The sequence below is a fragment of the Bos mutus genome, chromosome 1 (genome assembly GCF_027580195.1).
Source record: "Bos mutus isolate GX-2022 chromosome 1, NWIPB_WYAK_1.1, whole genome shotgun sequence".
Taxonomy (NCBI): Eukaryota; Metazoa; Chordata; class Mammalia; order Artiodactyla; family Bovidae; genus Bos; species Bos mutus.
In genome coordinates this window covers 14,133,552-14,147,333 of record NC_091617.1, presented here as the reverse complement: position 1 = coordinate 14,147,333, position 13,782 = coordinate 14,133,552, and positions in this window count along the sequence as shown.

The following is a 13,782-nucleotide window of genomic DNA, read 5'->3' as shown; positions in this document are numbered from 1 at the left end:
TTTCCCAGTCTATGCTGTTTTCTGAATTTTCTGACATTTTAAGTGCAGCTCTTCAACAGCATCATCTTGTAGGGTTTTAAGTAGATAAAATGGAATTATTCCACCTCCACTAGCTTTGTTTGTAGTTATGCTTCCTAAAGCCCATTTGACTTCACACTCCAGGATGTCTGACTCTAGGTGAGTGACCACATCACTGCGGTTATACCGGCCATTAGGACCTTTTTTGTAGAGTTATTCTAAATATCCTTTCCATCTCGTCTTAATTTTTTTCCATTCCTCTTAGGTCTTTATTGATTCTGTCCTTTAGAATGTCCATCCTTGCATGAAATGTTCCTTTGATCTCTCATATTCTTGACAAGATCTGTAGTCTTTCCCATTCTTTTTTTTCCTACTTCCATGCATTGTTTATTTAACAAGTCCTTCTTACCTCTTCTTGCTATTCTCTGGAACTCTGCATTCAGTTGAGTATATTTTCCCCTTTCTCCCTTGCCTTTTGCTTCTCTTCCTTCTTCAGCTATTTGTTAAGTCCACTTTGCCTTATTGCATTGCTTTTCCTTTAGAAGGGTTTTGGTCACTTCCTCCTGTACAGTGTTATGAACTTCCATTCATAGTTCTTCAGGCAATCTGTTTATCAGATCTAATCCCTAGAATTTATTCATCACCTCCACTTTATAACCATTAGGGGTTTGAATTAGGTCATACCTGAATTGCCTAGTAGTTTTCCCTTCTTTGTTCAATTTAATCCTGGATTTTGCAATAAGGAGCTCATAATCCGAGTCACAGTCAGCTCTAGGTCTTGTTTTTGCTTCCTGAATAGACCTTTTCCATCTTTGGCTGCAGAGGAAATAATCAAATTGGATTTGGTATTGACCATCTAGTGAAGTCCATGTGTATAGTCTTATGTTGTTGGAAAAGAGTATTTCCTATGATCAGCATGTTCTCTTGTTAAAACTCTGTTAGTTTTGCCCTGCTCCATTTTGTTCTCCAAGGCCAAACTTGTCTGTTATTCCAAGTGTATCTTGACTTTCTACTTTTTCATTCCAATCCCCTATGATGAAAATGACATCTTTTTCAGGGGGAGAAAGGTTAGTTTTAGAAGGTGTTGTTGGTCCTCATAGAACTTCTGAAGTTCAGCTTTTTCAGCATCAGTGGTTGGGGCATAACTTGGATGACAGTAATGTTGAGTAGTTTGTCTTGGAAATGAACCAAGAGCATTCTGTCATTTTTGAAATTGAATACAAATACTGCATTTTGGACTCTCTTGCTAACCATGAGCACTATTCTATTTCTCTAAGGGATGCTCATCCACAGGAGTAGATATAATGGTCATGTGAAATAAATTCACTCTTCTTGTCCATTTTGGTTCACTGATTCCTAAGATGTCAATGTTCAGTCTTATCATTACTGCTTGACTATGTCCAATATACTTTGATTCACAGACATAGCACTGCAGGTTCTTATGCTGGAAAGAACAATTTCAATATTGTTTTTATAGCATCAGACTTTACTTTCATCACCAGACACATTCTGGTTCTCCAGGCAAGAATACTGGAGTGGGTTGCCATTTCCTTCTCCAGTGAGCCATGTTTCATCAGAACTGTTCACTAGGACCTGTCCATCTTGGGTGACCCTGCATTGCATGGCTCTTAATTTCATGGAGTTATGCCAGAAACTTTGCCATGACAAGTCTGTGATCACTGTATCTTCCTGTCATGTATCATAAGCATGATCAGTGTTTGAGACTAATTGATAAGATTTAAAAAAGAATATGCAGAAGAATGAGTATTATTAAAATCTATCCAAAACATTTTATACTATCACATCTGGAGATCAAGTCATTGCAAATTCTCTTGGAATAGTCTTTTATAAATGGCAAGTTTTAGAAGGAAGTTGCAGTTTTCTTTAAACTTTGATGCATTGATTGGGAGAAGAAAATAGTCATTTTATTTGTAAGCAAGGAACCAAACTTTGTAAAGAGGGGTGAAATATATACTCTGGAGCACTCAATGGTAGTCTTAAAGGCTTTATAATCAAGTTAGACTATGTGAAACTCCCTTACCAATTCTAATGGAACCACCTTCTGAAAAGCATAAATTTAATTTTCACTAACACAGAAATCAAGAAATTCACATTTTCACTCACCAGGGGAAAAAAAGATGAGAAAATAGTTTCCCATTAAATGACAGTTGGAATAGAACTTAGATCATTGAAGTAATAATATAAAATAAATAAGAATCCAGATATTGGAATTAGACTAGATCTGGGCCTACTTCCCAATTCTCACCATCTATCGCTCACTCTGAGCAATTTATACAAAAATTTAGGACTTGACTTTCTCACCAATAATAGTGATGTCAAACTAAGTGTAATTTATCTCCAAGAATCAATGTAAGGATTTACTGAGATGATGTTTATGAAGTTCTTTGGGCAGTGTCTACCACACAGAATGAAAGAAAAAAAAAATGATTCTCTCTCTATCTGTCATATTTCAGCACGGTGTTAGTCAGCTATTTCATAACCTTTAGAGACAAACCATAATGTGTTGAATGACTTTGCCCAAGTGTAGGCTCATGCAAGGGCTCCCCAGGTGGTAAAGAACATGCCTGCCAGTGAAGGAGGCATAAAAATCAAGGGATCCATCCCTAGGTTGGAAAGATCCCTTGGAGGAGGGCATGGCAACCCACTCCAGTATTCTTGCCTGGAGAATCCCCTGGACAGAAGAGCTTGGCAGGCTATGGTCCCTAGGGTTGCACAGAGTTGGACACAACTGAAGCAACTTGGCACGCATACTCGCACACAGGCTCATGTAAACATTTTAAGCACATTTAAGGTAGACTAAGGATTCCCGGGTTACTCAGTAATAAAGAATCTTCCTGCCAAGCAGGAGACATGGATTCAATCCCTAGGTGGGGAAGATCCCCTAGAGAAGAAAATAGAAACCTACTCCAGTATTCTTGCCTGGGAAATCCCATAGACAGAGGAGCCTGGAGGGCTATAGTCCCTGGGGTCACAAACAGTTAGATATAACTTAATGACTAAACAGCAACAGCAGCAAGGTAGGCTAGGCTAAGCTATGATGTTTGGTAGGTAAGGTGTAATAAATGTATTTTCATCATATGATACTTAACATGGGTTTATCAGGACCTAACCTCATGGTAAATTCAGAAAGAAATGTAATCCCCCTCTTTGGCCGCTATAGAAGATTTTCCTTCATTTAGACCTGTTTCTACTCCCTGGGAATGGTTACTAATATTGTATTTTTCAAGGACTCTTAGGGTGACTTTTGCTATCTTTGCTTTTCTGTAGGAAATGATGTGTGATTGTATGAGTAAATTTATGGGCCTGCTTCTTGACTAGATATATTTAGTACCTAGAAATCTATTTGCATTTAAACTGTCTAATTCCATTAAGTTCAAGCTGATACAAGTCCTTTAAAAACAGTGATTTTTATATGTGTTAGATTGTAATCCACCACATAACACAAAATTCCCACTTTCAAATCTCTTTAAGATGGTCCATCTTTATAATGTGATGCAAAATGGGATGAATTACACATTTTCTTAAGATTCTTAAAAGCTCATTTGTCCAATTGAGAAACTTTACACAGCACTTCTTTAAATTTTTGCTACCTGAACACTGGTGCCCTTGATTTGACTTTTCATCTCAGGACTGTTTTGCTAGTAATATCCCGATTCTATTCTTTATCCTTATGCTGTGTATTACTCTAAGAAACTTCTGACAGCTGGAAAGTATGGGAGTGAGAGAAAAAATTTTGTGAAAGAAAAATACCCCTCTAAATACTGCTCTAAAATTTCTTTAGCATGTCTCTCTCTTGCAACAACTTATACCTGAGAAGAAAAAAAAAGACAATTACCACTTCAATATGCTGTCCATGAATCTGAGAGATTGATAAACTCACTTGTTACATTTTCTGTTTTCTGATTTATCACAGGCAACACATTTTCTAAGTGTTTTGCCTATACAAAATGTGGTTTTCTTAGTCTTTAGTCTCTAAAAGCAATTTCCTCACTATTCGAGTAGACTTCACCAGCCAGTCTCCTTACCTACATGCAGGCCTCTATCTCCTACCGAGTCAGAAAGCCAAGACAGAAATTTGGGGTTTTTTGTTACAATGGTATTTCATTTGTGGTGTATAAGTTTCTGTTTCCCCTTTTCTGTGTTTTATTAGTATTAGTTTCCTATTGCTGCTCTAAGAAAGGATAAGAAGTTAGTGACATACAAATCACAATTTATCACTTTACAATTCTTGAAGTCAGACTCTGACATGGGCCTCACTGGGCTAAAGTCAAAAACACTTGGGAATGAATTGTCTGATGAGACACACATGCTGACAAAGCAAAGGCTTTATTAGGTAGGAGTGACTGGGTGGAGTACAGAAGGGTTAGGGAACCCAGGAGAACTGCTCTGTGACCTGGCTTGAAATCTCAGATTTTATGGTTAGTTTCTGGGTTGTCTCTAACCAATTACATTGCTTGACCAATAGTCTGACTCAGGGTCTTCCCTGGCACTGCGTGCATCTCTCAGCCAAGATGGATTCCAATGAAAAAGACTGAGGGAGATTAGTCATCTTCTTCTTTAGGTCAGTCTTGAATTCTCCTGGTTAGTTTTCCAGGGCAGCATCATGTTCCTTACCGGGTCCTCCTGTTGTGATACAACTCATGCAAACAGGCCTGGCCAAGGTGGGAGGTTCCTTAATAGAACCCTAAGATCAATGTACGAATACGGTTGGGTTCATGGTGAGGACCTTCTTCCAAGTCATATCTTCACATGATCTTTCCTTGGTGAAAGAGGGAGAGAGTTTGTTCCTGTTTCTCATTTTTTTAGGAGGACATTAATCTCATTATGAAGGCCCCATATTCAAGATCTAATCTAACTCTATATCCCAAAGGCTTCATTCCAAGTACCATTACATTAGGGATTAGATTTCAACTCATGAATTTTTAGGGACTACGAATATTCAGTCCATAGCATAAACGTTGCCACTTTTCATCAGCAAAGCCGGCAATTGCCTACTTGGGCCTCTGCTTCTGTCAACATACTTCCTCCTCCAACTCACAACTCCCTGCCTCATTAGATCCATTTAGAGAATCCAACATAATATCTTCTCCTCATGGTTTTTAATTAAGTCAACAAAGTTTCTTTCTTTTTTTTTTTTTTTTAATGTAAGGCAATATATTTGAATGTTTTGGAGATTAGAATCTGGATATACTTTAGGGACCACTATTCTGCTCAGCAGTATATGTTAGAAACCATTGCAAAATATGATGTCATATTTTATAATATTATAATTTTGTATGTTGACTTGACAGAGTTTTTTGTTTTGTTTCTGCTTCATTGATATCTGGAGGTCAGCTAGACACTTGCAATAAGATGGAATTGCAAGAAACTGGATTGTGGATGATGATCTCTCATCCACTAGGCTTTTTATCATATGACCTCAAGTCATTCTGCAGTAAAATTCAAAGGTCTTTAGAGTGTGGAGAATGGCTTTCAAAAGGAGGTATTTCAGAGCATGAGTTCCAATGTGCAAATATTTATCAATCCTTTGCTTGCATAACTCTTGTTAATATAGACAACAGCTTGAAAATTTTGTGACTACATAGGACTGGATGAAGCACATGCTGGAATTAAGATTGCTGGGAGAAATATCAATAACCTCAGATATGCAGATTACACCGTCCTTATGGCAGAAAGTGAAGAAGAACTAAAGAACCTCTTGATGAAAGTGAAAAAGGAGAGTAAAAAAGTTGGCTTAAAGCTCAATAATCAGAAAACTAAGATCATGGCATCTGATCCCATCACTTCATGGTAAATAGGTGGGGAAACAGTGGCAGACTTTATTTTGGGGCCTCCAAAATGTTGACTGCAGCCATGAAATTAAAATATGCTTGCTCCTTGGAAGGAAAGTTATGACCAATCTAGACAGCATATTAAAAAGCAGCAGCATTACTTTTCCAACAAATGTCCATTTAGTCAAACTATGGTTTTTGCAGTAGTTATGTATGGATGTGAGAGTTGGACTATAAAGAAAGCTGAGCACTGTAAAATTGATGCTTTTGAACTGTGGTGTTGGAGAAGACTCTTGACCATCCTAGACAGTATATTGAAAAGCAGAGACATTACTTTGCCAACAAAGGTCCATCTAGTCAAAGCTATGGTTTTTCCTGTGGTCATGTATGGATGTGAGAGTTGGACTGTGAAGAAGGCTGAGCACCGAATAATTGATGCTTTTGAACTGTGGTGTTGGAGAAGACTCTTGAGAGTCCCTTGGACTGCAAGGAGATCCAACCAGTCCATTCTGAAGGAGATCAGCCCTGGGATTTCTTTGGAAGGAATGATGCTAAAGCTGAAACTCCAGTACTTTGGCCACCTCATGTGAAGAGTTGACTCATTTTAAAAGACTCTGATGCTGGGAGGGATTGGGGGCAGGAGGAGAAGGGGACGGCAGAGGATGAGATGGCTGGATGGCATCACTGACTTGATGGACGTGAGTCTGAGTGAACTCCAGGAGTTGGTGATGGACAGGGAGGCCTGGCGTTCTGCGGTCCACGGGGTTGCTAAGAGTCAGACACAACTGAGCGACTGAACTGAACTGAACTGAGTCAGTGTGAGAGTATTTCACCAAGAAGTATGATTTATTAACAGCAACAAATAAAACAGAATCTGCCCAAGCAGTGAAATGGCTCAAAAAATAAAAGTCACAATAGAGTTTCCACAGTTAGAAAATCATGGAATATAAAAAATAAATAATTGTAGTAATATAAAGTAATGCACATTTATATAATATACCTTATCATTCATTCTTATTATTTTTATAACTAAAATTCTGATAAGGAGAATGATGAAATTACTTCTCTTGGTTTATAAATCTGGAAAGTCACAGAAACAAAATTCAAATTCAGATCAATTACTCATTCAATTTTCTTCATTAAAGCATTACATATAAAGAGACAGCATAGATTGATAAAGTTTAAAATTAATCTTAAAGCATGACTAGATTAATATATACATTGGACTTGGTAATAAAGCAATATTATAAGAATCACTACACAATTAAAAATATGATTGATTTTGATATACTTAAGTATTATAAGAATAAAATATGTGCATATAATAAATATAAGGAATAGCATTATAGAAAATACATTAAAGTTTTCCATTTTAAAAGTCAGAGAAAAAATTATCAGCGTCAAGTAAAACTTATTTGGATAATCACTTACCTTGATTTCATTCCACAGTAGTAAGGAACATTCAGAGTCTAATTCTTCAGTCTATGAGTATATGAAATTCTGATTACTTTTATTTTTATTTTTTTTTTTTTTTGTTGGAGTATCATTGCTTTGCAATATTGTGTTAGTTTCTACTGTACAACATAATCAGCTATATGTATACATATATCCCCTCCTTCTTGAGCCTCCGTCTGTACCCCGTCTCACCCCTCTAGGTCTTCACAGAGTATGGAAGTGAGCTCCCTATGTTACACACCAACTTCCCGCTCACTATCTGTTTTACACATGGTAGTATATATATGTCAATGTTACTCTTCCAATTCACCTTGTCTACATGTCCATTCTCTATATCTGCGTCTCTATTCCTATCTTGAAAATAGATTCATCTGTGCTGTTTTTCTAGAATCCATGTATATGCATTAATATATGATATTTGTTTTTCCCTTTCTGATTTACTGATTACTTTTAAATAGAAAATCAGTAACTTTTAAAAGGAGAATTTTTTTTTTTAATTTTTCTTATTACCACTATTCTATCTCCTCCTATTTAGCAAAGGTTATTTATAAGTTGGGCTTCCCCGGTGGCTCAGCAGTAAAGAATCTGCCTGCAATGCAGGAGTTGCAGGAGACAAGGTTCAATTCCTAGATTGGGAAGATCCCTTGGAGGAGAACATGGCAACCCAATCCAGTATTCTTGCCTGGGATCCCACAGACAGAGGAGTTAGGTGGACTACAGTCTATACGGTCACAAAGAGTTGAACAGGACTGAAGCAGCTTAGCATGCACCTACGCATGCATTCATAAATCACTGATCTAAAGACATGTATAGAACAGTCTTTTGGACTCTGTGGGAGAGGGAGAGAGTGGGATGATTTGGGAGAATGGCATTGAAATACGTATAATATCATATATGAAACGAGTCCCCAGTCCAGGTTCGATGCACGATACTGGATGTTGGGGGCTGGTGCACTGGGACGACCTAGAGGGATGGTATGGAAAGGGAGGAGGGAGGAAGGTTCAGGATGGGGAACACATGTATACCTGTGGCAGATTCATTTCGATATTTGGCAAAACCAATACAATATTGTAAAGTTTAAAAATAAAATAAAATTAAAAAAATAAAATAAATGCAATATTAAAAAAATAAAGTATACTCATATATAAAAAAAATAAAATAATCCATGTTTCTTGGGGATTTAAAATTAGCCATTTTATTGCTTATGTAGATCTTTAAATATCCTATACCTTATAAATTGAGAAATATCTGTGGTTGTTAATTGTATGTCAACAGGGGAATGAATAAACAAAATAGATTCAAAAAACACACTTTTTATAATTGAATACTTTTTAATTTATTGAGACTTGCCTTATGACCCAGAATATCATCTATCATGGCAAATGTTCCATTTAAATTTTAAAAGAATATGTTTTCTGCTATAGTTTTGTGGAGTGTTCTATGAATGTGAATTATGTAAATTTGGTTGATAATGCTATTTGTGTGTTCTATATCTTTACTGATTTTCTGTCTCTTGGTTCTATCAATTATTCAGAGAATAATGTTAAAATCTCTAACCATAGTTGTGAATTTACCTATTTTTTCTTGTAGTCTTATCAGTTTTTGCTGTTTTTGTTTTGAAGCTCATTATTAGATATAGAAATGTTTAGGATCATTAAGTCTTATAGATGAATTGTCCCCTTTATCATTATGAAAAGACTCTACTTACCCTTGGTAAAACTCTTCTCTAAAACCTGCTTTGTCTAATATTAAGACAGTCATTACCTTAGCTACTGATAAAATAAATGAACTATTGCGAATAACACTATACAACATGAGAGTGAAGCTATCTTTTCAATACCATTTTCATTTCCTTTGGATATATACTCAGAAGTGGAATTGCTGATCATAAGGTAGTTTGATTTTTAATCTTCTAAGAAATCTTTTGCTTTTTTCCACAGTGGCAGTATCAATTTACATTCCATCAACAGTGAGGGCACAAGACTTCCTTCTTGTCCATATTCTTGCTAATATTTGTTATCTTTTCTCTTCTTGATGACAGCCATTCTAACAGATGTGAGATAATATCTCATTTTGGTTTTGATTTGCAATTTCCTGATTGTTAGTGATGTTGAACAACTTTCATGTACGTTTTGGCCATTTGCATGTCTCCACCAGAGAAATGTCTGTTCATTTCTGGTGCTGTTCTTTAGTCAGATTTTTGGCTTTGTCATTGAGTTGAATAAACCAAAATATGGAAACAACCTAAGCATTTGCCAATCGGTGATTGCATGTGTACACACACAGATGTGTACACACAAAATGAAATATTATTCAATTATAAAAAAAGAGTATTCTGCCATTTGAAAAAAAACATGGATAGACCTTTAGTGCATTAGGCTAAATGAAATAAGACAGAAAGACAAATACTGTATGACTTCATTTATATATAGAATCTACAAAAGCTGAACTTTTAGAAGCAAGAGAGTAAATGATGTTATAAAGGCTTGGGGAAAGTGAGAATATACTGGTCAAAGCATATAAACTTGTAATCAGAATATAAATGTTATGGAAGTCTAACTCAGAGAATTGTGGTTAGGGTCAACAGTACTATGTGTATTATATGCCACACATTTGCCAAGAAATTTGATTTTACACATTCTCACTACAAAATGAAATATATAACTATACAATAGTTATATAACTTGAAGGAAAATGAACATGAAGTCTACTTACTGTGGATTGTTGTTTTACAATCACTAAATTGTGTCTGAATATTCATTGGAAGGATTGATGCTGAAGCTGAAACTCCAATACTTTGGCAACCTAATGTGAAGAGCTGACTCATTTGAAAAGACCCTGATGCTGGGAAAGATTGAGGTGGGAGGAGAAGGGGATGACAGAGGATGAGATGGTTGGATGGCATAACCGACTCAATGGTCATGAGTGTGAGGAAGCTCCAGGAGTTGGTGATGAACAGGGAAGCCTCGCATGAGGCAGCCATGGGGTAGCAAAGAGTCGGGCATGACTGAGCGACTGAACTGAACTGACCTCCAGTAGAAGGTGTTTTGTCAGAACTCTTCACTATGACCTCCATCTTGGGTGGCCCTACACGATATGGCTCATAGCTTCACTGAATTACATGAGCCCCTTGGCCACAATAAGGCTGTGATTTCGGAAGGGAGTACTTTGCATATGCTTTAGGAAGAGAAGATAACCATGCTCTATGAGTGCCTTAAAAAAAAAAATTATTGACACAAGTATGGGTCACAACTGTAAAATTATAGGGAACAGTGTTTACAAATAAGAATTGCTCCATCAGATTATTTCGCAAGTTTCTTTAAATACTTACTAGACTTTAAAAAGCAGAACTGGCAATTATAATATGTATTGTGTGTGAAGTTTAGGGAAAAAAGATACTCGTAAGAACATCATGCTTTAAGAGTTTTCTTGGGCCTAGATCAAAATATTAGTGAAAAATCTATATCTTTATAATGTTTACTTTATTAAACTTTTTAAGATTGAAGTATACATAATGTACAATGTGTTCATTTCAGTCGTACATAAATATGATTCACTTATGCATGCTGTGCTGTGCTTAGTTGCTCAGTTATGTCTGACTCTTTGCAACACTGTGGACTCTAGCTTGCCAGGCTCCTCAGTTCATGGATATTCTCCAGCCATGAATACTGGAGTGGGTTGTAGTTCCCTCCTCCATGGGATATTCCCAACTCAGGGATTGAACCCGGGTCTCCCATGCTGAAAGTAGATTCTTTGCTATCTCAGCCACCAGGGAAGCCCAGGAATACTGTAGTAGGTAGCCTATCCCTACTCCAGGGGGTCTTCTCAACCCAGGAATCGAACCAGGGTCTCCTACATTGTAGACAGATTCTTTACCAGCTGAGCTACCAGAGAAGGCCCTCAGTTATACATATATGTATTTTTTTCCAGATTCTTTCCATTATAAGTAATTATAAGATATTGAATATAATTCTCTGTCTTAGGTAATAGGACCTTGCTGATTACCTATTTTATATATAGTACTGCTTTGGCCCAATTGCTTTAGTCTTTCTGGAGCTATAAGCGATTGACCTCCACTCTTCTCCAGTAGCATACTGGATACTTTGATTCATATATTTGTACTATATACATATATACACAGTAATGTACATATGTTGCTAAGTCACTCCAGTTGTATCCGACTCTGTGCAACCCCATAGATGGCAGCCAACCAGGCTCCCCATCCCTGGGATTCTCCAGGCAAGAACACGGGTGTGGGTTGCCATTTCCTTCTCCAATGCATGAAAGTGAAAAGTGAAAGTGAAGTTGCTCAGTCATGTCCAACCCTCAGAGACCCCATGGGCTGCAGGCTTCCAGGCTCCTCCGCACATGGGATTTTTCCAGGCAAGAGTACTGGAGTGGGGTGCCATTGCCTTCTCTGAATGTATATATAGTTAGTCTCAAACTCCTAATTTATCTCCCCCCCATACCATTATCCCTTTGGTAACCATAATTTTGTGTTTTCTCTATGAGTCTACTTCTGTTTTGTAAATAACTTCATTGGTTTCACTTTTTTAGATTCCACATGTAGATGATATCATACGACATTTATTTTTCTCTGACTCACTTCATTTAATATTATCATCTCTAGGTCCATCCATATTGCTGCAAAAGGCATTATTTCATTCATTTTATTGTTGAGTAACAGTCCATATATATATATACATTTTTTTTTATCCATTCCTTTGTTGATGCACTTTTAGCTTACTTCCATGTTTTGAATTTTATAAATAGCATGACAGTGAATGTCGGAGTGAAGTATCTTTTTGAATTCATATTTTTTTCCTGAATGTATGTCTGGGAGTGGGATTGTTGGATCATATGGTAGCTCTGTTTTCAGTTTTTTAAGGAACCTCCACACCGTTCTCCACAGTGTCTGTTACCAATTTACATTCCCACCAACAGTGTAGGAGATGCAACAGACATGGTTTCAATCCTTGGGAAGATACTCAGGAGAAGCAAATGGTAACCCAGTCCAATATTCTTGCCTGGAGAATCCTATAGACAGAGGAGCCTGGTGAACTACAGTCCATAGGGTTTCAAAGAGTCAAACATGTTTGAAGCGACTTAGCACACCTGCACGCATCAGGGTAAGTACTCTTTCCTATTAAATGTGGATGTTATCCCCAAAAGCCAGGCAGCAACCTTGCAACCACATGAAGTTTTCTGTTTGAAAAGGAAATAACCCAGAGAAACAGACTCAAGTGAAGAGAAAACAAATTTAATGACCTTATTTGAACACATTAAAGTCATTCCTTTCTCAGGAATTTTCAGTTACAGAAGGTAACACATTCCTTAGCATAAGCCAATTTGAGTAAAGTCTTTTGTCATATGTATCCTAAATAGTCCTAAGTAATGCAACAAAGTGCTTTCACATTTATTTATCTGTACACCTTATCTCTATACTCTGTTTAACTCATTATCTCCACATCTTCCCTGGTAAATTAAAGTTTAAAGAGTCTGGATAGTCTGTGTAACTGCACAGATTTCTTTGTGAGGTGTGGTCAATTGCTAATCACTCACCAAATACAATTTCTCTTCCAGTAGCTATTTACTCACAGATCGGGTACCCAAGGAGGACCCATAAAAATAATGATCATTCTTCATTAAAGAATATTGGAAGGCTATTGGGCCATCTGTGATGTCCCTAGTGGTAAATAATAAATGGATGTCAAGCAAATGACAATAAGAAGCCCCAACAGGGTCTTTAACATTCTGATAATGATGGAAGCTGGGAGTGACCTATGCTATAATGGCCACAAATGATCATGAACATGAGATGAGTCATTAAGGTTTTACTATTAATTTTTTTTTTACTCTAAATAAAGGACATCCTAAGTAGGATTGAGGTTGAGGGAGAATATACTTGTATTATGAACCATAACATTTTTGCCTCAACATACATTATATCAAAATTGAAACATTTAAAAGATAATTATGCTGCTTGAATTCTTAGCCTTTCTAGATTTGCAATTCTAAAAGAACAAAAAGATGTTTTAAAAATTATCATATAGCTGCTTCCTGGCTCCAGTTATATGCTTTCAAATGGATATTGCTTGTGGATTATTAGGTAGGTCTCCAGTAAAATCAAATACCTGTTGTGTTCTTACACTTTATATGTCTCCATACTGTCACTCAGCCAGAGCATTGTCAAGCCCAAAGACAGGCTTTTACTCTATGGAGAAACTGAATGATCACACTCATATTTCCCATAGTGCTTATCCTGCGGATGTGCTCAATAGCAAACCAAGTACATTATTTCTAGTGCCAACAGTGAGCTCATTTGAAAGAGATCCAATTTCAAGGACAATAGCCTTCATTGTTCAGACTGTCCGTTTCCATCCTTTCCGTGGTGGTCCCCAGGACCAATTGCACACACTACAGGCTAATACATGCAAAGCTGTTTAACCCCCTCCCAGTATCTTCTGAGCTCCTCGTCCTCATCACTCTATGTTCCATTCATGAGGGAATCCCTGTT